Source organism: Dendrobates tinctorius, unplaced genomic scaffold (assembly GCF_039654945.1).
Source record: "Dendrobates tinctorius isolate UK_male_01 unplaced genomic scaffold, ASM3965494v1 ptg000157l, whole genome shotgun sequence".
Classification (NCBI taxonomy): Eukaryota; Metazoa; Chordata; class Amphibia; order Anura; family Dendrobatidae; genus Dendrobates; species Dendrobates tinctorius.
Window position 1 is genome coordinate 5,046,847 of NW_027361824.1, and position 26,881 is coordinate 5,073,727.

The following is a 26,881-nucleotide window of genomic DNA, read 5'->3' on the forward strand; positions in this document are numbered from 1 at the left end:
ACTGGAGACACACTGGGGACACAATGGGGGCACAATGGGGACACAGTGGGGACACAATGGAGACACAATGGGGACACAATGGAGTCACAATAGGGACACAATGGGGACACAATGGTGACACAATGGAGTCACAATGGGGACACAATGGAGTCAAAATGGGGACACAATGGAGGATACAATGGGGACACAATAGAGACACAATGGGGACACAATGGAGTCACAATGGGGACACAATGGAGTCACAATGGGGACACAATGGAGTCACAATGGGGACACAATGGAGTCAAAATGGGGACACAATGGGAAAACAATGGAGTCACAATGGCGACACAATAGAGACACAATGGGGACACAGAATGGGGACACAATAGAGTCACAATGGGGACACAATGGAGTCACAATGGAGACACAATGGGGGACACAATGGCGACACAATGGAGTCACAATGGGGACACAATGGAGTCACAATGGGGACACAATAGAGACACAATGGAGTCACAATGGGGACACAATGGAGTCACAATGGGGACACAATGGAGTCACAATGGGGACACAATGGGGATACAATGTATCAGTGTACAGGCTCCTACTGCCTGGAGGGAAACCTCCTCTCTGGATCACATTTAACAATGTTTTTATTCCTTGACAGCAAGCAGAGATCTTGGAAATGATGATGATTAATTGAAACCCAAAGGCCTGGACTCATCATTTGCATTTATTGTGACTTTTCTTTTTTTTCTCTTGTGCTGTTTGTTGCCATTTTTTGCACAATTTCTTTTCAAAATGAAACATTCTGTGGCCGATTCATCGCTGCATTTGTCGCATTATTTCTGTTTTATCGCACTTTTTCTTATTTTTTTTACTTATTTGTTTGGTTTTTTTCCCTCTGTTAAAGAATTTTTACTCCAGAAAAAAGGTGCAAAAGCATTGATGATCGGCGGCCGCAGTCTCCCGGGAGGTTGTAGACACTTTCATAACCCGGTGATTGCGCTCTGTTTGCGGGAGACCGGACTGCCCCTTTAAGCTGCACATTTTGCACGTGTTAGCAAATGCTGGCGGTTTTGCCGTGATTTGCCGCAGTTTGCAGCCGTGTGGATCGTACATGTAATGCCAATTCAATGTGTTTCATGAACCAAGCAGCTGCAAAACACGGCCAACAATGTCTCATGTGAACACGCCCTTATAGGGGTGGCGGGAGCGGAGGCCAGCTATTGGCCACTTCTATGTTTTCATCACATTTCTAGGAATTTTTTTCATTTCTTTTGCCCCCCAAAAAACAAGAGCAAACAATTCACCATGACAGTGACAGTTGGTTTTGTGGGCATCTGAGCGGTCTTTGTTCCAGTTTTACCTCTCCCTTAAGATAGGGGGCATCTTAGATTTTGGCGGCCCCTGCTCCTTAGGCTCATGCATGCCAATGGTGTAATATATATATATATATATAATATAATACTGCAGTTTGCTGCCGGAGCCGACCCACGGCACGTCCTGATCCCCCACCGCCCTCCGAGCTGCTAACGGCAGGATCTCCGTAAGTGGAAGAAGTGAACTAGTGGTGGATGATGCAAATATCAAACATATCAAACAGTGACCCCTGAAGCCGCTCACAAAAGTGTTAATTGCACTGAAGAGGAGTAATAACATAGAATTCTATTATCGAGTTAGAGGAAACAGTCAGTAAGCTGCACGCTTACTGCAGAGGCTAGGGTGCTGACACAAAAACACTGCCCCCCTGAGGACGGAACCAGCACTTGCGGGGTTTCAGCTCTTATGTACAACAACAAAAAAGTTCTGCAACTTTATAAAAAGTTTCATCCTAATTGTTTCCAAGATCTCTGCTCGCTGGCCGTGAATAGAAACCTCCTCATACATTTACTATTTCATGGCGGCTGTTTCCTCTGTCCCGTTAATAGCATCAATGGGATACAAAATAAATGTCCAGCATATGCCATCAGAGGATGGAAACATCCTGTATTTAGTGTTATTACTTAAAGGGATTGTCCGGTTTGAAATTTCTACAGCACATCAATGGGATCCTATCACAAGTGGACAATGGATACGGATCCATTCGCTGAAAATATGATCTCTGCTTGATTTCAATAAATGAGAACATTTTTAAATAATAGTTATAATTATTTTAAAATATTTTAATTCACTGAAAGCAAACAAAGATCATATTTCCAGTGAATAATTTTGTATTGTTGTTATTATTATTATGGTTTTCATTTTATTACTAACTAGCTGAAGAGCCCAGCGCTGTCCGGGCATAGTAACTAACTGTGTTTATAGCAAATTATAATTATCCTCCATCCCATAGTCCAGTGCCCATATACCCATCACACATATCCTCCATCCCATATTCCCGTGACCATATATCCATCACACATCCTCCATCCCTTAGTCCCATGCCCATATACCCATCATACATATCCTCCATCCCATAGTCCCGTGCCCATATACCCATCATACATATCCTCCATCCCATAGTCCCGTGCCCATATACCCATCATACATGTCCTCCATCCCATAATCCTGTGCCCATATACCCATCACACATCCTCCATCCCTTAGTCCCATGCCCATATACCCATCACACATATCCTCCATCCCATAGTCCCGTGCCCATATACCCATCACACATCCTCCATCCCTTAGTCCCATGCCCATATACCCATCACACATATCCTCCATCCCATAGTCCCGTGCCCATATACCCATCACACATCCTCCATCCCTTAGTCCCATGTCCATATACCCATCATACATATCCTCCATCCCATAGTCCCGTGCCCATATACCCATCATACATATCCTCCATCCCATAGTCCCGTGCCCATATACCCATCACACATATCCTCCATCCCATAGTCCCGTGCCCATATACCCATCATACATCCTCCATCCCATAATCCTGTGCCCATATACCCATCATACATATCCTCCATCCCATAGTCCCGTGCCCATATACCCATCACACATCCTCCATCCCTTAGTCCCGTGCCCATATACCCATCACACATCCTCCATCCCTTTGTCCCGTGCCCATATACCCATCACACATATCCTCCATCCCTTAGTCCCGTGCCCATATACCCATCACACATATCCTCCATCCCATAGTCCCGTGCCCATATACCCATCATACATCCTCCATCCCATAATCCTGTGCCCATATACCCATAATACATATCCTCCATCCCATAGTCCCGTGCCCATATACCCATCACACATCCTCCATCCCTTAGTCCCGTGCCCATATACCCATCACACATCCTCCATCCCTTAGTCCCGTGCCCATATACCCATCACACATTTCCTCCATCCCTTAGTCCCGTGCCCATATACCCATCACACATCCTCCATCCCTTAGTCCCATGCCCATATACCCATCATACATATCCTCCATCCCATAGTCCCGTGCCCATATACCCATCACACATATCCTCCATCCCATAGTCCCGTGCCCATATACCCATCACACATCCTCCATCCCATAGTCCCATGCCCATATACCCATCACACATCCTCCATCCCATAGTCCCGTGCCCATATTCCCATCATACAAGTCCTCCATCCCATAATCCTGTGCCCATATACCCATCATACATCCTCCATCCCATAGTCCCGTGCCCATATACCCATCACACATCCTTCATCCCATAGTCCAGTGCCCATTTACCCATCATACATATTCTCCATCCCATAGTCCCGTGCCCATATACCCATCACACATATCCTCCATCTCATAGTCCCTTGCCCATATACCCATCACACATATCCTCCATCCCATAGTCCCGTGCCCATATACCCATCATACATATCCTCCATCCCATAGTCCCGTGCCCATATACCCATCACACATCCTTCATCCCATAGTCCAGTGCCCATATACCCATCATACATATTCTCCATCCCATAGTCCCGTGCCCATATACCCATCACACATATCCTCCATCTCATAGTCCCTTGCCCATATACCCATCACACATATCCTCCATCCCATAGTCCCGTGCCCATATACCCATCATACATATCCTCCATCCCATAGTCCCGTGTCCATATACCCATCATACATATCCTCCATCCCATAGTCCCGTGCCCATATACCCATCATACATATCCTTCATCCCATAGTCCAGTGCCCATATACCCATCATACATATTCTCCATCCCATAGTCCCGTGCCCATATACCCATCACACATATCCTCCATCTCATAGTCCCTTGCCCATATACCCATCACACATATCCTCCATCCCATAGTCCCGTGCCCATATACCCATCATACATATCCTCCATCCCATAGTCCCGTGCCCATATACCCATCATACATATCCTCCATCCCATAGTCCCGTGTCCATATACCCATCATACATATCCTCCATCCCATAGTCCCGTGCCCATATACCCATCATACATATCCTCCATCCCATAGTCCCGTGCCCATATACCCATCATACATATCCTCCATCCCATAGTCCCGTGCCCATATACCCATCATACATATCCTCCATTCCATAGTCCCGTGCCCATATACCCATCATACATATCCTCCATCCCATAGTCCTGTGCCCATATACCCATCACACATCCTTCATCCCATAGTCCAGTGCCCATATACCCATCATACATATCCTCCATCCCATAGTCCCGTGCCCATATACCCATCACACATATCCTCCATCCCATAGTCCCGTGCCCATATACCCATCATACATATCCTCCATCCCATAGTCCCGTGCCCATATACCCATCACACATATCCTCCATCTCATAGTCCCTTGCCCATATACCCATCATACATATCCTCCATCCCATAGTCCCGTGCCCATATACCCATCACACATATCCTCCATCCCATAGTCCCGTGCCCATATACCCATCATACATATCCTCCATCCCATAGTCCCGTGCCCATAAACCCATCATACATATCCTCCATCCCATAGTCCCGTGCCCATATACCCATCATACACATCCTCCATCCCATAGTCCTGTGCCCATATACCCATCATACACATCCTCCATCCCATAGTCCTGTGCCCATATACCCATCACACATCCTTCATCCCATAGTCCAGTGCCCATATACCCATCACACATATCCTCCATCCCATAGTCCCGTGCCCATATACCCATCATACATATCCTCCATCCCATAGTCCCCTGCCCATATACCCATCATACATATCCTCCATCCCATAGTCCCCTGCCCATATACCCATCATACATATCCTTCATCCCATAGTCCCGTGCCCATATACCCATCATACATATCCTCCATCCCATAGTCCCATGCCCATATACCCATCACACATCCTCCATCCCATAGTCAACCTATGATGACATCAGCGTCGCCATGGCAACCATTATGACATCATGAGGGGCGGGGCTTGAAACACACACACTTTTTCCCCCAGTATGTAGATAGGGGCAAAATTGTTTGGTGAATTGGAACGCGCGGGGTTAAAATTTCGCCTCACAACATAGCTTAGGACGCTCTCGGGGTCCAGACGTGTGACTGTGCCAAATTTTGTGGCTGTAGCTGTGACGGTGCGGATGCCAATCCCGGACATACACACACACACACATTGAGCTTTATATATTAGATCAGGGGTCCTCAAACATTTTAAACAGGGGGCCAGATTACTGTCCCTCGGACCGTTAGAGGGCCGGAATATAGTTTAAAAAAAATTATGAATAAATTCCTGTGCACACAATAGGCAGCACAGGTCCCCATTAGGCAGCACAGGTCTCCATTAGGCAGGTAGATGTCCCCATTAGGCAGGTAAATGTCCCCAATAGGCAGCATAGGTCCCCAATAGGCGGCACAGGTCCCCATTAGGCAGCACAGGTCCCCATTAGGCAGCGCAAGTCCCCAATAGGCAGGTAGATGTCCCCATTAGGCAGGTAAATGTCCCCAATAGGCAGCATAGGTCCCCAATAGGCGGCACAGGTCCCCATTAGGCAGCACAGGTCCCCATTAGGCAGCACAGGTCCCCATTAGGCAGCACAGGTCCCCAATTGGCAGGTAAATGTCCCCATTAGGCGGCACAGGTCCCCATTAGGCAGCATAGGTCCCCAATTGGCAGGTAAATGTCCCCATTAGGCGGCACAGGTCCCCATTAGGCAGCATAGGTCCCCAATAGGCAGGTAAATGTCCCCAATAGGCAGCATAGGTCCCCAATAGGCAGCACAGGTCCCCAATTGGCAGGTAAATGTCCCCATTAGGCGGCACAGGTCCCCATTAGGCAGCATAGGTCCCCAATGGGCAGGTAAATGTCCCCATTAGGCGGCACAGTTCCCCATTAGGCTGCACAGGTCCCCATTAGGCAGCACAGGTCCCCATTAGGCAGCACAGGTCCCCAATTGGCAGGTAAATGTCCCCAATAGGACCCGGCTTTAAAAAAAAAAGTACTCACCTATGTCCCCCGCTGCTCTGAAGAGGCGCCCGCTCGTCTCAGTCTTCTTCCTGCACAGGCACGCAGGCGGCGTGATGACAATCACGCCGTCTGTGTGCATTGTGCTCTGCTGCATACGGAGGGCTGCGTAACGCCTTTCCTCGGCGCCTCGTCCCGCCTGCGATTACAGGGCCCGCCGGCATTGAACTGCAGTGCAGTTCATGAGTTCATTGTCGGCCTGGCGGGGAGCCGAATAAAAGTCCTTGGCGGGCCGCATGTGGCCCGCGGGCCTTAGTTTGAGGACCCATGTATTAGATAATAAAATAATAATAATAATAACAACATATATTATTATTTAAATGTTTTATGTTTTAATTTATGAGGATGTGGGATATTAGGGGTAGTAGTCCGGTGGCGCTGGCTGACGGGATGATGTGGGATATTAGGGGTAGTAGTCCGGTGGCTCTGGCTGATGGGGTGATGTGGGATATTAGGGGTAGTAGTCCGGTGGCTCTGGCTGACGGGATGATGTGAGATATTAGGAGTAGTAGTCCGGTGGCTCTGGCTGACGGGATGATGTGAGATATTAGGAGTAGTAGTCCGGTGGCTCTGGCTGACGGGATGATGTGGGATATTAGGGGTAGTAGTCCGGTGGCTCTGGCTGACGGGATGATGTGGGATATTAGGGGTAGTAGTCCGGTGGCTCTGGCTGACGGGATGATGTGGGATATTAGGGGTAGTAGTCCGGTGGCTCTGGCTGACGGGATGATGTGGGATATTAGTGGTAGTAGTCCGGTGGCGCTGGCTGACGGGATGGGGTGGGATATTAGTGGTAGTAGTCCGGTGGCTCTGGCTGATGGGATGATGTGGGATATTAGGGGTAGTAGTCCGGTGGCGCTGGCTGACGGGATGATGTGGGATATTAGTGGTAGTAGTCCGGTGGCTCTGGCTGACGGGATGATGTGGGATATTAGTGGTAGTAGTCCGGTGGCTCTGGCTGATGGGATGATGTGGGATATTAGGGGTTGTAGTCCGGTGGCTCTGGCTGACGGGATGATGTGGGATATTAGTGGTAGTAGTCCGGTGGCGCTGGCTGACGGGATGATGTGGGATATTAGTGGTAGTAGTCCGGTGGCGCTGGCTGACGGGATGATGTGGCATATTAGGGGTAGTAGTCCGGTGGCTCTGGCTGATGGGATGATGTGGGATATTAGGGGTAGTAGTCCGGTGGCTCTGGCTGACGGGATGATGTGAGATATTAGGGGTAGTAGTCCGGTGGCTCTGGCTGATGGGATGATGTGGCATATTAGGGGTAGTAGTCCGGTGGCTCTGGCTGATGGGATGATGTGGGATATTAGTGGTAGTAGTCCGGTGGCTCTGGCTGATGGGATGATGTGGGATATTAGGGGTTGTAGTCCGGTGGCTCTGGCTGACGGGATGATGTGGGATATTAGTAGTAGTAGTCCGGTGGCGCTGGCTGACGGGATGATGTGGCATATTAGGGGTAGTAGTCCGGTGGCTCTGGCTGACGGGATGATGTGGGATATTAGGGGTTGTAGCCGGTGGCTCTGGCTGACGGGATGATGTGGGATATTAGTGGTAGTAGTCCGGTGGCGCTGGCTGACGGGATGATGTGGCATATTAGGGGTAGTAGTCCGGTGGCTCTGGCTGATGGGATGATGTGGGATATTAGGGGTAGTAGTCCGGTGGCTCTGGCTGACGGGATGATGTGGGATATTAGTGGTAGTAGTCCGGTGGCTCTGGCTGATGGGATGATGTGGGATATTAGTGGTAGTAGTCCGGTGGCTCTGGCTGATGGGATGATGTGGGATATTAGGGGTTGTAGTCCGGTGGCTCTGGCTGACGGGATGATGTGGGATATTAGTGGTAGTAGTCCGGTGGCGCTGGCTGACGGGATGATGTGGGATATTAGGGGTAGTAGTCCGGTGGCTCTGGCTGACGGGATGATGTGGGATATTAGGGGTAGTAGTCCGGTGGCGCTGGCTGACGGGATGATGTGGGATATTAGGGGTAGTAGTCCGGTGGCTCTGGCTGACGGGATGATGTGGGATATTAGTGATAGTAGTCCGGTGGCGCTGGCTGACGGGATGATGTGGGATATTAGGGGTAGTAGTCCGGTGGCTCTGGCTGACGGGATGATGTGGGATATTAGTGGTAGTAGTCCGGTGGCTCTGGCTGATGGGATGATGTGGGATATTAGGGGTTGTAGTCCGGTGGCTCTGGCTGACGGGATGATGTGGGATATTAGTGTTAGTAGTCCGGTGGCTCTGGCTGATGGGATGATGTGGGATATTAGGGGTTGTAGTCCGGTGGCTCTGGCTGACGGGATGATGTGGGATATTAGTGGTAGTAGTCCGGTGGCGCTGGCTGACGGGATGATGTGGGATATTAGTGGTAGTAGTCCGGTGGAGCTGGCTGACGGGATGATGTGGGATATTAGTGGTAGTAGTCCGGTGGCTCTGGCTGACGGGATGATGTGGGATATTAGTGGTAGTAGTCCGGTGGCTCTGGCTGATGGGATGATGTGGGATATTAGGGGTTGTAGTCCGGTGGCTCTGGCTGACGGGATGATGTGGGATATTAGGGGTTGTAGTCCGGTGGCTCTGGCTGACGGGATGATGTGGCATATTAGGGGTAGTAGTCCGGTGGCTCTGGCTGACGGGATGATGTGGGATATTAGTGATAGTAGTCCGGTGGCGCTGGCTGACGGGATGATGTGGGATATTAGTGGTAGTAGTCCGGTGGCTCTGGCTGACGGGATGATGTGGGATATTAGTGGAAGTAGTCCGGTGGCTCTGGCTGATGGGATGATGTGGGATATTAGGGGTTGTAGTCCGGTGGCTCTGGCTGACGGGATGATGTGGGATATTAGGGGTTGTAGTCCGGTGGCTCTGGCTGACGGGATGATGTGGCATATTAGGGGTAGTAGTCCGGTGGCTCTGGCTGACGGGATGATGTGGGATATTAGGGGTAGTAGTCCGGTGGCTCTGGCTGACGGGATGATGTGGGATATTAGTGGTAGTAGTCCGGTGGCGCTGGCTGACGGGATGATGTGGGATATTAGGGGTTGTAGCCGGTGGCTCTGGCTGACGGGATGATGTGGGATATTAGTGGTAGTAGTCCGGTGGCGCTGGCTGACGGGATGATGTGGGATATTAGTGGTAGTAGTCCGGTGGCTCTGGCTGACGGGATGATGTGGGATATTAGTGGTAGTAGTCCGGTGGCGCTGGCTGACGGGATGATGTGGCATATTAGGGGTAGTAGTCCGGTGGCTCTGGCTGATGGGATGATGTGGGATATTAGTGGTAGTAGTCCGGTGGCTCTGGCTGATGGGATGATGTGGGATATTAGGGGTAGTAGTCCGGTGGCTCTGGCTGATGGGATGATGTGGGATATTAGTGGTAGTAGTCCGGTGGCTCTGGCTGATGGGATGATGTGGGATATTAGTGGTAGTAGTCCGGAGGCGCTGGCTGACGGGATGATGTGGCATATTAGGGGTAGTAGTCCGGTGGCTCTGGCTGACGGGATGATGTGGGATATTAGGGGTTGTAGCCGGTGGCTCTGGCTGACGGGATGATGTGGGATATTAGTGGTAGTAGTCCGGTGGCGCTGGCTGACGGGATGATGTGGGATATTAGTGGTAGTAGTCCGGTGGCTCTGGCTGACGGGATGATGTGGGATATTAGGGGTAGTAGTCCGGTGGCTCTGGCTGACGGGATTATGTGGGATATTAGTGGTAGTAGTCCGGTGGCGCTGGCTGACGGGATGATGTGGCATATTAGGGGTAGTAGTCCGGTGGCTCTGGCTGACGGGATGATGTGGGATATTAGGGGTTGTAGCCGGTGGCTCTGGCTGACGGGATGATGTGGGATATTAGTGGTAGTAGTCCGGTGGCGCTGGCTGACGGGATGATGTGGGATATTAGTGGTAGTAGTCCGGTGGCTCTGGCTGACGGGATGATGTGGGATATTAGGGGTAGTAGTCCGGTGGCGCTGGCTGACGGGATGATGTGGGATATTAGTGGTAGTAGTCCGGTGGCTCTGGCTGACGGGATGATGTGGGATATTAGTGGTAGTAGTCCGGTGGCGCTGGCTGACGGGATGATGTGGCATATTAGGGGTAGTAGTCCGGTGGCTCTGGCTGATGGGATGATGTGGGATATTAGTGGTAGTAGTCCGGTGGCTCTGGCTGATGGGATGATGTGGGATATTAGGGGTTGTAGTCCGGTGGCTCTGGCTGACGGGATTATGTGGGATATTAGTGGTAGTAGTCCGGTGGCGCTGGCTGACGGGATGATGTGGCATATTAGGGGTAGTAGTCCGGTGGCTCTGGCTGACGGGATGATGTGGGATATTAGGGGTTGTAGCCGGTGGCTCTGGCTGACGGGATGATGTGGGATATTAGTGGTAGTAGTCCGGTGGCGCTGGCTGACGGGATGATGTGGGATATTAGTGGTAGTAGTCCGGTGGCTCTGGCTGACGGGATGATGTGGGATATTAGGGGTAGTAGTCCGGTGGCGCTGGCTGACGGGATGATGTGGGATATTAGTGGTAGTAGTCCGGTGGCTCTGGCTGATGGGATGATGTGGGATATTAGGGGTTGTAGCCGGTGGCTCTGGCTGACGGGATGATGTGGGATATTAGTGGTAGTAGTCCGGTGGCGCTGGCTGACGGGATGATGTGGGATATTAGTGGTAGTAGTCCGGTGGCTCTGGCTGACGGGATGATGTGGGATATTAGTGGTAGTAGTCCGGTGGCGCTGGCTGACGGGATGATGTGGCATATTAGGGGTAGTAGTCCGGTGGCTCTGGCTGATGGGATGATGTGGGATATTAGGGGTTGTAGCCGGTGGCTCTGGCTGACGGGATGATGTGGGATATTAGGGGTAGTAGTCCGGTGGCTCTGGCTGACGGGATGATGTGGGATATTAGTGGTAGTAGTCCGGTGGCGCTGGCTGACGGGATGATGTGGGATATTAGTGGTAGTAGTCCGGTGGCTCTGGCTGATGGGATGATGTGGGATATTAGGGGTTGTAGCCGGTGGCTCTGGCTGACGGGATGATGTGGGATATTAGGGGTAGTAGTCCGGTGGCTCTGGCTGACGGGATGATGTGGGATATTAGGGGTAGTAGTCCGGTGGCTCTGGCTGACGGGATGATGTGGGATATTAGGGGTAGTAGTCCGGTGGCTCTGGCTGACGGGATGATGTGGGATATTAGTGGTAGTAGTCCGGTGGCGCTGGCTGACGGGATGATGTGGGATATTAGGGATATTAGTCCGGTGGCTCTGGCTGAAGGGATGATGTGGGATATTAGGGGTAGTAGTCCGGTGGCTCTGGCTGACGGGATGATGTGGGATATTAGGGGTAGTAGTCCGGTGGCTCTGGCTGACGGGATGATGTGGGATATTAGGGGTAGTAGTCCGGTGGCTCTGGCTGACGGGATGATGTGGGATATTAGAGGTAGTAGTCCGGTGGCTCTGGCTGACGGGATGGTGTGGGATATTAGGGGTAGTAGTCCGGTGGCTCTGGCTGAAGGGATGATGTGGGATATTAGGGGTAGTAGTCCGGTGGCTCTGGCTGACGGGATGATGTGGGATATTAGGGGTAGTAGTCCGGTGGCTCTGGCTGAAGGGATGATGTGGGATATTAGGGGTAGTAGTCCGGTGGCTCTGGCTGAAGGGATGATGTGGGATATTAGGGGTAGTAGTCCGGTGGCTCTGACGGGATGATGTGGGATATTAGTGGTAGTAGTCCGGTAGCTCTGGCTGATGGGATGATGTGGGATATTAGGGGTAGTAGTCCGGTAGCTCTGGCTGATGGGATGATGTGGGATATTAGGGGCAGTAGTCCGGTGGCTCTGGCTGATGGGATGATGTGGGATATTAGGGGTAGTAGTCCGGTGGCTCTGGCTGACGGGATGATGTGGGATATTAGGGGTAGTAGTCCGGTGGCTCTGGCTGACGGGATGATGTGGAATATTAGGGGTAGTAGTCCGGTGGCTCTGGCTGAAGGGATGATGTGGGATATTGGTGGTAGTAGTCCGGTGGCTCTGGCTGACGGGATGATGTGGGATATTAGGGGTAGTAGTCCGGTGGCTCTGGCTGACGGGATGATGTGGGATATTAGGGGTAGTAGTCCGGTGGCTCTGGCTGACGGGATGATGTGGAATATTAGGGGTAGTAGTCCGGTGGCTCTGGCTGAAGGGATGATGTGGGATATTAGGGGTAGTAGTCCGGTGGCTCTGGCTGACGGGATGATGTGGGATATTAGGGGTAGTAGTCCGGTGGCTCTGGCTGACGGGATGATGTGGGATATTAGGGGTAGTAGTCCGGTGGCTCTGGCTGACGGGATGATGTGGGATATTAGGGGTAGTAGTCCGGTGGCTCTGGCTGACGGGATGATGTGGGATATTAGGGGTAGTAGTCCGGTGGCTCTGGCTGAAGGGATGATGTGGGATATTAGGGGTAGTAGTCCGGTGGCTCTGGCTGACGGGATGATGTGGGATATTAGGGGTAGTAGTCCGGTGGCTCTGGCTGAAGGGATGATGTGGGATATTAGGGGTAGTAGTCCGGTGGCTCTGGCTGATGGGATGATGTGGGATATTAGGGGTAGTAGTCCGGTGGCTCTGGCTGACGGGATGATGTGGGATATTAGGGATAGTAGTCCGGTGGCTCTGGCTGATGGGATGATGTGGGATATTAGGGGTAGTAGTCCGGTGGATCTGGCTGACGGGATGATGTGGAATATTAGGGGTAGTAGTCCGGTGGTTCTGGCTGATGGGATGATGTGGGATATTAGGGGTAGTAGTCCGGTGGCTCTGGCTGAAGGGATGATGTGGGATATTAGGGGTAGTAGTCCGGTAGCTCTGGCTGACGGGATGATGTGGGATATTAGGGGTAGTAGTCCGGTGGCTCTGGCTGAAGGGATGATGTGGGATATTAGGGGTAGTAGTCCGGTGGCGCTGGCTGACGGGATGATGTGGGATATTAGGGGTAGTAGTCCGGTAGCTCTGGCTGACGGGATGATGTGGGATATTAGGGGTAGTAGTCCGGTGGCTCTGGCTGAAGGGATGATGTGGGATATTAGGGGTAGTAGTCCGGTGGCGCTGGCTGACGGGATGATGTGGGATATTAGGGGTAGTATTCCGGTGGCTCTGGCTGACGGGATGATGTGGGATATTAGGGGTAGTAGTCCGGTGGCTCTGGCTGACGGGATGATGTGGGATATTAGGGGTAGTAGTCCGGTGGCTCTGGCTGACGGGATGATGTGGGATATTAGGGGTTGTAGTCCGGTGGCTCTGGCTGACGGGATGATGTGGGATATTAGGGGTAGTAGTCCGGTGGCTCTGGCTGACGGGATGATGTGGGATATTAGGGGTAGTAGTCCGGTGGCTCTGGCTGAAGGGATGATGTGGGATATTAGTGGTAGTAGTCCGGTGGCTCTGGCTGATGGGATGATGTGGGATATTAGGGGTAGTAGTCCGGTGGCTCTGGCTGACGGGATGATGTGGGATATTAGGGGTAGTAGTCCGGTGGCTCTGGCTGATGGGATGATGTGGGATATTAGGGGTAGTAGTCCGGTGGCTCTGGCTGACGGGATGATGTGGGATATTAGGGGTAGTAGTCCGGTGGTTCTGGCTGATGGGATGATGTGGGATATTAGTGGTAGTAGTCCGGTGGCTATGGCTGATGGGATGATGTGGGATATTAGGGGTAGTAGTCCGGTGGCTCTGGCTGACGGGATGAGGTGGGATATTAGGGGTAGTAGTCCGGTGGCTCTGGCTGACAGGATGATGTGGGATATTAGGGGTAGTAGTCCGGTGGCTCTGGCTGACGGGATGATGTGGGATATTAGGGGTAGTAGTCCGGTGGCTGTGACGGGATGATGTGGGATATTAGGGGTAGTAGTCCGGTGGCTCTGGCTGACGGGATGATGTGGGATATTAGGGGTAGTAGTCCGGTGGCTCTGGCTGACGGGATGATGTGGGATATTAGGGGTAGTAGTCCAGTGGCTCTGGCTGATGGGATGATGTGGGATATTAGGGGTAGTAGTCCGGTGGCTCTGGCTGACAGGATGATGTGGGATATTAGTGGTAGTAGTCCGGTGACTCTGGCTGACGGGATGATGTGGGATATTAGGGGTAGTAGTCCGGTGGCTCTGGCTGACGGGATGATGTGGGATATTAGGGGGAGTAGTCCGGTAGCTCTGGCTGACGGGATGATGTGGGATATTAGGGGTAGTAGACCGGTGGCTCTGGCTGACGGGATGATGTGGGATATTAGGGGTAGTAGTCCGGTGGCTCTGGCTGACAGGATGATGTGGGATATTAGGGGTAGTAGTCCGGTGGCTCTGGCTGACGGGATGATGTGGGATATTAGGGGTAGTAGTCCGGTGGCTCTGGCTGACGGGATGATGTGGGATATTAGGGGGAGTAGTCCGGTAGCTCTGGCTGACGGGATGATGTGGGATATTAGGGGTAGTATATGAACAACGATAAAGCAAAGTCCAGCAATAACGTGAGCAATCCAGGATGCTGTTAAAAAATTTTTTCTTTTTATTCATAAATCCATTAAAATGCAATGGTCCAAGCAGTTCAAAATAGCAATAGCGCAGGAAAGTTGTGCAGATAGGACTACGCGTTTCAGCGGTAGAACCCGCCTTCTTCACGGTCCAGAATCTATATACATATATATATATACTAGCTGAAGAGCCCGGCGCTGCCTGGGTATAGTAACTAACTGTTGTTAGTTATAGAAAATTATAATTATCCTCCATCCCATAGTCCCATGCCCATATACCCATCATACATATTCTCCATTCCATAGTCCATGCCCATATACCCATCACACATCCTTCATCTCATAGTCCCGTGCCCATATACCCATCATACATATCCGCCATCTCATAGTCCATGCCCATATACCCGTCATACATATCTTCCATCCTATAGTCCAGTGCCCATATACCCGTCATACATATCTTCCATCCTATAGTCCAGTGCCCGTATACCCATCACACATCCTCCATCCCATAGTCCCGTGCCCATATACATATCCGCCATCCCATAGTCCCGAGCCCATATACCCGTCAAGCATATCCTCTATTCCATAGTCCAGTGCTCATATACCCATCACACATCCTCCATCCCATAGTCCCATGCCCATATACCCGTCATACATATCCTCTATTCCATAGTCCAGTGCCCATATACCCATCACACATCCTCCATCCCATAGTCCTGTGCCCATATACCCATCACACATCCTCCATCCCATAGTCCCGTGCCCGTATACATATCCGCCATCCCATAGTCCCGAGCCCATATACCCGTCAAGCATATCCTCTATTCCATAGTCCAGTGCCCATATACCCATCACACATCCTCCATCCCATAGTCCCATGCCCATATACCCGTCATACATATCCTCTATTCCATAGTCCAGTGCCCATATACCCATCACACATCCTCCATACCATAGTCCAGTGCCCATATACTCATCACACATCCTCCATCCCATAGTCCCGTTCCCATATACCCGTCATACATATCTTCCATCCTATAGTCCAGTGCCCGTATACCCATCACACATCCGCCATCCCATAGTCCCGAGCCCATATACCCGTCAAGCATATCCTCTATTTCATAGTCCCGTGCCCATATACCCATCACACATCCTCCATCCCATAGTCCCGTGCCCATATACCCGTCATACATATCCTCTATTCCATAGTCCAGTGCCCATATACCCATCACACATCCTCCATCCCATAGTCCCGTTCCCATATACCCGTCATACATATCCTCCATCCCATAGTCCGGTGCCCATATACACATCCTCCATCCCATAGTCCCGTGCCCATATGCCCATCATACATATCCTCCATCCCATAGTCCAGTGCCCATATACCCATCACACATCCTCCATCCCATAGTCCCGTTCCCATATACCCATCATACATATCCTCCATCCCATAGTCCGGTGCCCATATACACATCCTCCATCCCATAGTCCCGTTCCCATATACCCGTCATACATATCCTCCATCCCATAGTCCGGTGCCCATATACTCATCACACATCCTCCATCTCATAGTCAAAGGCTTGCAACCTTTGATGACATCAGCGTCGCCATGGCAACCATTGTGACATCATAATGAGGGGCGGGGCTTGACGCGCGCACACTTTTTCCCCCAGTATGAAGATAGGGGCAAAATTGTTTGGTGAATTGGAACGCGCGGGGCTAAAATTTCGCCTCACAACATAGCTTAGGACGCTCTTGGGGTCCAGACGTGTGACTGTGCCAAATTTTGTGGCTGTAGCTGCGACGGTGCGGATGCCTATCCCGGACATACAAACATACACACACACACATACACACACACTTTGAGCTTTATATATTAGATATCGATCATTATAATTTGTTATAACTAACTGTAGTTAGTTACTATGCCCGGGCAACGCCGGGCTCTTCAGCTAGTATATATATATATTTGAGAGAGAGATATTAATAGCAGAATAGCCGTTAATTCATTTGTCGGCTTCTGTAAAATAATTGCAGAAGCCGACAGGATAGGAGAGATGGATTACATATAGTAAACCATTGCATATTATGGAGATATATATATATGTCAGTGACAACTAATTTTATTAGTGTGTTTGTGCAAAATTTTGGATCTGTAGATGTTAAATGAAAGAATATAATCACGGAAAAAAATTGCGTGGGCTCCTGCGCAATTTTCTCCGCCAGAGCGGGAAAGCCAGTGACTGAGAGCAGATATTAATAGCCTAGAGAGGGACCATGGTTATTGCCCCCCTCTCCCCTGGCTAAAAACATCTGCCTCCAGCCACCCCAGAAAAGGCGCATCTGTAAGATGCACCAATTCTGGCAGTTAGCCTCTCTCATCCCACTACCCTGTAGCCATTGTATATGGGGTTATAAGGGGTTAATGTCACCTTGCTATTGTTAGGTGACATTAAGCCTGGTTAATAATGGAGAGGTATCAATAAGACACCTATCCATTATTAATCCACTTGTCTGAAAGGGTTAAAAATAAACACACATTAAGAATAAAGTCTTTTAATGGAATAATTTAACACACAGGTTTCCCATCTTTATTAAACTCCAAATCCAATCGAAGCCATCGCTCTCCTGTAAAAAATAAAACATAAAAAACAAACTATCCCATACATGTCCGCTGTATAGTCAAGTCCCACGCCGCAATCCATCACAAGGGGTTAAATAGTTTACAACCCGGAGCGGTGGTAATGCTACTGGCCCGCCTGTAAACCAATGAGGAATGAATGAAAACCTGCCTGCGCAGGCTCCTTGCCTGACCCGAGGTGAAATCTTCAGCGTGGGAAAATGTTCAGAAACTTTCCCACGCTACAGAGTTCATGTCCGAGTACAGTCTGATTTTTTAAAGGATTGCACTGGTCCGTATTTCTCGCAAATGGGTATGAGCCCTAAGCGGCTGAAAGGTGTGACTACATCCTCCTGTAACCTGGATGGACACTCATGGACTAGCAACTAATGTAATGCGCTAATGAAGGACAAATGGACAATGTATTTGTAACTATATCATCCATTTTACACTGCGTTCCAAATTATTATGCAAATTGGATTTAAGTGTCATAAAGATGTAATTTTTTGTTTTTCAAATAAACTCATAGATGGTATTGTGTATCAGGGCTCTTTGGATCACTGAAATCAATCTCAAACGTCTGTGATAATTAGTTTACCAGGTGAGCCCAATTAAAGGAAAACTACTTAAGAATGATGTTCCACATTATTAAGCAGGGTACAGGTTTCAAGGAATTTAGGAAAGAAAAAGGATCTCTCTGCTGCTGAAAAGCATCAAATAGTGCAATGCCTTGGTCAAGAGATGAAAACATTAGATATTTCCCAAAAATGTAAATGTGACCATCGTACTGTTAAGAGATTTGTGGTTGATTCTGAGCACAGACATGTTTGTGCTGATAAAGGCAGAATGAGGAAGGTTTCTGCCAGGCAAGTTCATCGGATTAAGAGAGCGGCTGCTAAAAAGCCATTACAAACCAGCAAACAGATATTTAAAGCTGCTGGTGCCTCTGGAGTCCCTTGAACCTCATGGTGTAGGATCCTTCAAAGGCTTGCTGTGGTGCATAAACCTACTATACGGCCACCCCTAAAAAGTGTTCACAAGCAGAAATTGTAGCAGTGGGTCCAGACATACATGAAGACTGTTTTTCATACAGTCTTGTTTACTGATGAGTGTCGAGCAACCCTGGATGGTCCAGATGGATGCTTGGTGGATGGTTGGTGGATGGCCACTATGTCCCAACAAGGCTGCGACTTCAGCAAGGAGGAGGAGTCATGTTTTGGGCCGGAATCATGGGGAAACAGTTGGTAGGGCTCTTTAAGGTTCCTGAAGGTGTGAAAATGACCACTGATCAGTATATAGAGTTTCTGACTGACAGCTGTCTTCCATGGTATAAAAAGCAGAAACGTGCCTTCAGGAGCAAAATCATCTTCATGCATGACAGTGCACCATCTCATGCTGCAAAGAAGACCTCTGAGTCATTGGCTGCTATGGGCATAAAAGATAAACTCATGGTGTGGCCACCATCTTCCCCTGACCTCAACCCTATAGAGAACCTTTGGAGTATCATCAAGCAAAAGATCTATGAGGGTGGGAGGCTGGTCACATCAAAACAGCAGCTCTGGGAGGCTATTCTGACTTCATGAAAAGAAATCCAAGCAGAAACTCTCCAAAAACTCCCAAGTTCAATGGATGCAAGAATTGTGAAGGTGATGTCACAGAAGGGTTCCTATGTTACCACGTAACTTGGCCTGTTATGGTGTTTTGGAGTTAAATAGCTTTTTTGTTCAGTGAATGTGACCTCCTAGTGCTGCAAATTCCACAATGAGCATTTTCAGTTCTTTAAAACAGATCAAATGTTTAGAAATTCTACTGTGCCTAATAATTTGGAACAGTGCAATATGAGTTTTTATTCATTTTGGAGATTATACTGTTATCATTGGGAGGTTTCTTCAATAAAATTTGATGTATACTCTAACGGGTGATGACTTTTATTAGACGGACTGTCATTTGTACCGACTATTTAGGAAAATCATAGAAAAATATCATTTGCATAATAATTTGGAACACAGTGTATGTTTTTGCTGCAATGACTTTTTTTGGTGGACAATAACCCACTCCATTTTTTATAACAATTATCATGACATTTTTCCTTGGAATATCGCACCTGGTAAGAAGTCCTGAATAAATAAATATTAAGTATATTTCACAGTTTCCATTAATTGACAGTAAGCAGAAATGTTGAAAACAAAGTGAAATTAGGAACACATAGTAAAGGATGGCTGTGACCGGTGATGGTAGGCCTGCTGATAACCTGCGCCGTCCTGTGATGTCATCATATGTAGCAGACGGCACAGTATCACCGCGGGTCCAGGGGGCCGGTGCCATCAGATGGCGGGCGCCTGTGCCGCGCAGATAAATCAGCGTTCTGTGCAGATTTCTACATTTTCTTTACTATATTTATTTTCACAAGAAAAAGAATTTCTCTCTTTGTGGTTCCTACCATCTCCGAGTTCAGCGCAGCGCTTCTCCATCAGAAACAATTTAGATTATCTTAAAAAGAAAGAGAACGACGTCGCCAGCGCATCAGAGAGAGAGAGGACAAAGCGGCACGAGACACGATTATTTTTACCGTATTGTTAAAAAGGACAATAGACGCTAAAAAAAAATCCAGATCTGGTTCAAGGCGGAATCAGGACGATGACAATTACAAGGGGTTGGAGCGTCACTAAATGAAATTGAAAATCTGTTTTATCTATAGTAAAAATAGCCGGAGTGTACGGAGCCGCAGCAGAGACAGCCATTGTACGGGAGGAAGAGCGAGAGCGTCAAAGCATTAATCTCCCTATAATGGTGTCAGGATATTTATAATCTGCGCTCAGCTTGTGGCAGAACATCACAGCGCACCCAACCCTTAACTGCTTCACTACTGACAGGAAGGAATAGCCTGCAATACATAACATCACCCCCACATCAGTATCAAACTAGTTATATCTTTGTGCATAGGGGGCAGTATTGTAGTGTTTCTCTTGAGGGGGCTGCCGACAGGATCTTATCATGTATCTCTGTATACAAGGAGCTCCCCCTAGTGGTGGCTGCAGACAGGATCTTATCATGTATCTCTTTATATCTCCCCCTAGTGGTGGCTGCAGACAGAATCTTATCATGTATCTCTGTATACAGGGAGCTCCCCCTAGTGGTGGCTACAGACAGGATCTTATCATGTATCTCTGTATACAAGGAGCTCCCCCTAGTGGTGACTACAGACAGGATCTTATCATGTATCTCTGTATACAGGGAGCTCCCCCTAGTGGTGACTGCAGACAGAATCTTATCATGTATCTCTGTATACAGGGAGCTCCCCCTAGTGGTGGCTACAGACAGGATCTTATCATGTATCTCTGTATACAGGGTGCTCCCCCTAGTGGTGACTGCAGACAGGATCTTATAATGTATCTCTGTATACAGGGATCTCCCCCTAGTGGTGGCTCCAGACAGGATCTTATCATGTCTCTCTGTATACAGGGAGCTCCCCCTAGTGGTGGCTGCAGACAGGATCTTATCATGTACAGTTGTGGCCAAAAGTATTGACACCCCTGCAATTCTGTCAGATAATACTCAGTTTCTTCCTGAAAATGATTGCAAACACAAATTCTTTGGTATTATTATCTTCATTTAATTTGTCTTAAATGAAAAAACACAAAAAGAAATGTCCTAAAGCCAAATTGGATATAATTCCACACCAAACATAAAAAAGAGGTGGACAAAAGTATTGGCACTGTTCGAAAAATCATGTGATGCTTCTCTAATTTGTGTAATTAACAGCACCTGTAACTTACCTGTGGCACCTAACAGGTGTTGGCAATAACTAAATCACACTTGCAGCCAGTTGACATGGATTAAAGTTGACGCAACCTCTGTCCTGTGTCCTTGTGTGTACCACATTGAGCATGGAGAAAAGAAAGAAGACCAAAGAACTGTCTGAGGACTTGAGAAACCAAACTGTGAGGAAGCATGAGCAATCTCAAGGCTGCAAGTCCATCTCCAAAGACCTGAATGTTCCTGTGTCTACCGTGCGCAGTGTCATCAAGAAGTGTAAAGCCCATGGCACTGTGGCTAACCTCCCTAGATGTGGACGGAAAAGAAAAATTGACAAGAGATTTCAACGCAAGATTGTGCGGATGTTGGATAAAGAACCTCGACTAACATCCAAACAAGTTCAAGCTGCCCTGCAGTCCGAGGGCACAACAGTGTCAACCCGTACTATCCGTCGGCGTCTGAGTGAAAAGGGACTGTATGGTAGGAGACCCAGGAAGACCCCACTTCTTACCCCGAGACATAAAAAAGCCAGGCTGGAGTTTGCCAAAACTTACCTGAAAAGCCTAAAGCGTTTTGGAAGAATGTTCTCTGGTCAGATGAGACAAAAGTAGAACTTTTTGGGCAAAGGCATCAACATAGAGTTTACAGGAGAAAAAAAGAGACATTCAAAGAAAAGAACACGGTCCCTACAGTCAAACATGGCGGAGGTTCCCTGATGTTTTGGGGTTGCTTTGCTGCCTCTGGCACTGGACTGCTTGAACGTGTGCATGGCATTATGAAGTCTGAAGACTACCAACAAATTTTGCAGCATAATGTAAAGCCCAGTGTGAGAAAGCTGGGTCTCCCTCAGAGGTCATGGGTCTTCCAGCAGGACAATGACCCAAAACACACTTCAAAAAGCACTAGAAAATGGTTTGAGAGAAAGCACTGGAGACTTCTAAGGTGGCCAGCAATGAGTCCAGACCTGAATCCCACAGAACACCTGTGGAGAGATCTAAAAATGGCAGTTTGGAGAAGGCACCCTTCTAATATCAGGGACCTGGAGCAATTTGCCAAAGAAGAATGGTCTAAAATTCCAGCAGAGCATTGTAAGAAACTCGCCGGAAGCGGTTGGTCGCAGTTATTTTGGCTAAAGGTTGTGCAACCAAGTATTAGGCTGAGGGTGCCAATACTTTTGTCTGGCCCATTTTTGGAATTTTGTGTGAAATGATCAATGTTTTGCTTTTTGCTTCATTCTCTTTTGTGTTTTTTCATTTAAGACAAATTAAATGAAGATAATAATACCAAAGAATTTGTGTTTGCATTTATTTTCAGGAAGAAACTGAGTATTATCTGACAGAATTGCAGGGGTGTCAATACTTTTGGCCACAACTGTATCTCTGCATACAGGGAGCTCTCCCTAGTGGTGGCTGCAGACAGGATATTATCATGTATCTCTGTATACATGGAGCTCCCTCTAGTGGTGGCTGCAGACAGGATCTTATCATGTATCTCTGTATACAGGGAGCTCCCCCTATTGGTGGCTGCAGACAGGATATTATCATGTATCTCTGTATACAGGGAGCTCCCCCTAGTGGTGACTGCAGACAGGATCTTATCCTTTATTATTATTATTATTATTTATTGTTATAGCGCCATTTATTCCATGGCGCTTTACATGTAAGGAGGAGTATACATAAAAACAAGTACAATAATCTTAAACGATACAAGTCATAACTGGTACAGGAGGAGAGAGGACCCTGCCTGCGAGGGCTCACAATCTTAAAGGGATGGGTGATAATACAGTAGGCGAGAGTAGAGCTGGTCGTGCAGCGGTTTGGTCGATCAGTGGTTACTGCAGGTTGTAGGCTTGTCGGAAGAGGTGGGTCTTCAGGCTCTTTTTGAAGGTTTCGATGGTAGGTGAGAGTCTGATATGTTGTGGTAGAGAGTTCCAGAGTAGGGGTGATGCGCGAGAGAAATCTTGTATGCGATTGTGGGAAGAGAAGATAAGAGGGGAGTAGAGAAGGAGATCTTGTGAGGATCGGTGGTTGCGTGCGGGAAAGTACCGGGAGACGAGGTCACAGATGTATGGAGGAGACAGGTTGTGGATGGCTTTGTATGTCATGGTTAGGGTTTTGTAATGGAGTCTCTGTGCAATTGGGAGCCAGTGAAGGGATTGACAGAGGGGAGAATATACAGGGAGCTCCCCCTAGTGGTGGCTGCAGACAGGCTCTTATCATGTATCTGCATACAGGGAGCTCCCCCTAGTGGTGGCTGCAGACAGGGTCTTATCATGCATCTCTGTATACAGGGAGCGCCCCCTAGTGGTGGCTGCAGACAGGGTCTTATGTATCTCTGTATACAGAGAGCTCCCCCTAGTGGTGACTGCAGACAGGGTCTTATCATGCATCTCTGTATACAGGGAACTCCCCCTAGTGGTGACTACAGACAGAATCTTATCATATATCTCTGTATACAGGGAGCTCCCCCTAGTGGTGGCTGCAGACGGGATCTTATGTATCTCTATACAGGCAGTTCCCCCTAGTGGTGACTGCAGACATGATCTTATCATGTTTCTCTCTATACAGGGATCTCTCCCTAGTGGTGGCTGCAGACAGGATCTTATCATGTATCTCTGTATACAGGGAGCTCCCCCTAGTGGTGACTGCAGACAGGATCTTATCATGTATCTCTGTATACAGGGAGCTTCCCCTAGTGGTGGCTGCAGACAGGTTCTTATCATGTATCTCTGTATACAGGGAGCTCCCCCTAGTGATGGCTGCAGACAGAATCTTATAATGTATCTCAGTTTACAGGGAGCTCCCCCTAGTGGTGGCTGCAGACAGGATATTATCATGTATCTCTGTATACAGTGAGCTCCCCCTAGTGGTGACTGCAGACAGGATCTTATCATGTATCTCTGTATACAGGGAGCTCCCCCTAGTGGTGACTGCAGACAGGATCTTATCATGTATCTCTGTATACAGGGAGCTCCCCCTAGTGGTGGCTGCAGACAGGATCTTATCATGTATCTCTGTATACAGGGAGCTCCCCCTAGTGGTGGCTGCAGACAGGATCTTATCATGTATCTCTGTACACAGGGTGCTCCCCCTAGTGGTGGCTGCAGACAGGTTCTTATCATGTATCTCTCTACAGGGAGCTTCCCCTAGTGGTGGCTGCAGACAGGTTCTTATCATGTATCTCTGCATACAGGGAGCTCCCCCTAGTGGTGGCTGCAGACAGGATATTATCATGTATCTCTGCATACAGGGAGGTCCCCCTAGTGGTGGCTGCAGACAGTATCTTATCATGTATCTCTCTACAGGGAGCTTCCCCTAGTGGTGGCTGCAGACAGGTTCTTATCATGTATCTCTGCATACAGGGAGGTCCCCCTAGTGGTGACTGCAGACAGGATCTTATCATGTATCTCTGTATACAGGGAGCTCCCCCTAGTGGTGGCTGCAGACAGGATCTTATCATGTATCTCTGTATACAGGGAGCTCCCCCTAGTGGTGGCTGCAGACAGGTTCTTATCTTGTCAGCTCTATGTCTATACAGTGAATTTCTAATTCTGTAACAGAAAACTGACTAATATATTCTGAAAACTATAATAAATTAACTAGAATCGTTTTCACAACATGTTTCAACAAAATAAAAAAAAACTACAAAATTTAGACCTTGGATTTTGTGCATTTCTGTGGTTACTGCCGCATTGTCTCTTTAGTTGCATGGTTACACATCCCATGTCTCCATGGATACTGTTTTCTTATTGTATTTCTATGTAACTTTCCTTTTGAATTATACGCCGCTCATCGGTGTAAATATTTTCCTCCCGAGTTCTCCTGATTCCGGATCCTAGTCGGTAATGGAGCGAATGATCAGATATTTGCTGCAGTGATAACAGCCGGGTTATTGTGTCCTCGGTCTGATCTCTCCATGACCGTAGACCTGAGGACTGACAATCATCTATTCTCTTAGTTTGCTTGTCAGAGTTGTCATGTAAAGCACATGGGCCCTAAAAGGTGACCCCCCTGGACCCATTTGCACCCCTTTGAGCCCAGGGTGTGAGTGGTCCCTCTCTCTCTGCCCCCCCATAGCAACATCACAATTATTATTACTGCATGGGGATAAAAATAAAGCTGTTGCATCCACTTGTTAGTGAGAACGCACGCCGAGAACGTTTTTCCTTTTGTATGTGTTCTACAGCTTCCCAATATATTTTGTGCTTCTATTCCTCATTTTTTTTCCAATAGATTTTCTGGCCTTCAGTGAATAGAACTTTGTGTTTCTACCAGAGGTTGAAAACTTGTTGAGACCTAATACTTTCCACAGCTGGGGGTTTGTTTCATTTGTATCCAGTCTAGACTATGCTTTGTGTGATATTGTTTTCTCCTTTCTGGTCAGTTTGCTACAATGTATCAGTACACGTGATGTATCAGCTGTTCCACACATTAATTAGAGAAGATGAAATTGTAGCAAAGCCCCAGAAATATTAGATCAGGATTGGTTTTCAGTCTCTGAGAAATGGGCAATACGGTGTTAAAATGTTACAACTGTCTGATTTAATTGTTAATTCCAGCTTTTTTTAAGCAGCTTCATTTTTTGCATTTGTTACGTCTTTCACCAAACATTAATCCGATCCTTCCTGCTGCTCGTTAGTCCTGCCCTAAATATGAGCCTTTATTAGGAGAATGATGGGGGTTCTTACATTTATCACCAATTAAAATTTCTGAATAATGATAATTTTTGTAAAAGAAACTTAGCAATCGATCCATTGTGCTCCATGAGATCTCGGTACCTGTCTAAATCCAGTCTTTGTTCCGTGGAAGCTCCGATCACAGAATGTTCTGAGCGAGGCGTTCGGGCGGCCAGCGCCGAGGACCCACCGCCTAAAAACTGTCAGTCACACAAATCACTGAAAAGCCGACTCTATGGCGCCCCTCTCTGAAAGTCTATTCATTCTATTCTTCTTTACATAATGCAAAATTAATATTTGGGGATTAAAAAGCTGAACGTTCCCCGTGGCGGCTGGATGCATCTATTAGAGCAATTTGCTGTTATTCACCTGGAATTGCTATTGTTACATTCTAACGTTTCTCATTTTAATGGAGCGACTCCAGGATGTTCTGCTGATCTCCAGAGCGGCGCAAACAGACGTCTCAAGTGTGATTTTCTCCCTCCCAGCCATTAAGTCTTGAATGGTTTCCTTATGCCGCCGACACACCGAGACTCCATTGTTCTCCTGCAGATTACGGCTTTGAATCGAACAATAGAGAATCGGACTCATGATTTCTCTTTAAGTTCCTGCAGTGTCATTACCTTAAAGAGCGAAGGCAGCCGCCATCTCCAACATCAACTCAAGTGCAGAAAACAAGGAGGAACAACAAGGTCAAAACGTGTTACAGAAAGCGCTCAACATTTTATATATAGCATTATACAGGTTCTCTAAAAGCAGATGGGACAGATTTCTTATAATATGTGTGTACCATCATGGAAATTGTAACTACTATAATACTGCCCCTATATGCAGGAATGAACTACTATAATACTGGCCCCTATGTACAAGAATATAACTACTATAAT

At 48.2% G+C, this 26,881-nt stretch overlaps 1 protein-coding gene across 4 annotated transcripts in view; it reads left to right on the forward strand.

Moving 5' to 3' along the window:
• Positions 1-26,881, forward strand: part of PDE2A (phosphodiesterase 2A) — an 806,220-nt gene that overhangs the window by 601,051 nt on the left and 178,288 nt on the right. The window lies entirely within an intron of this gene.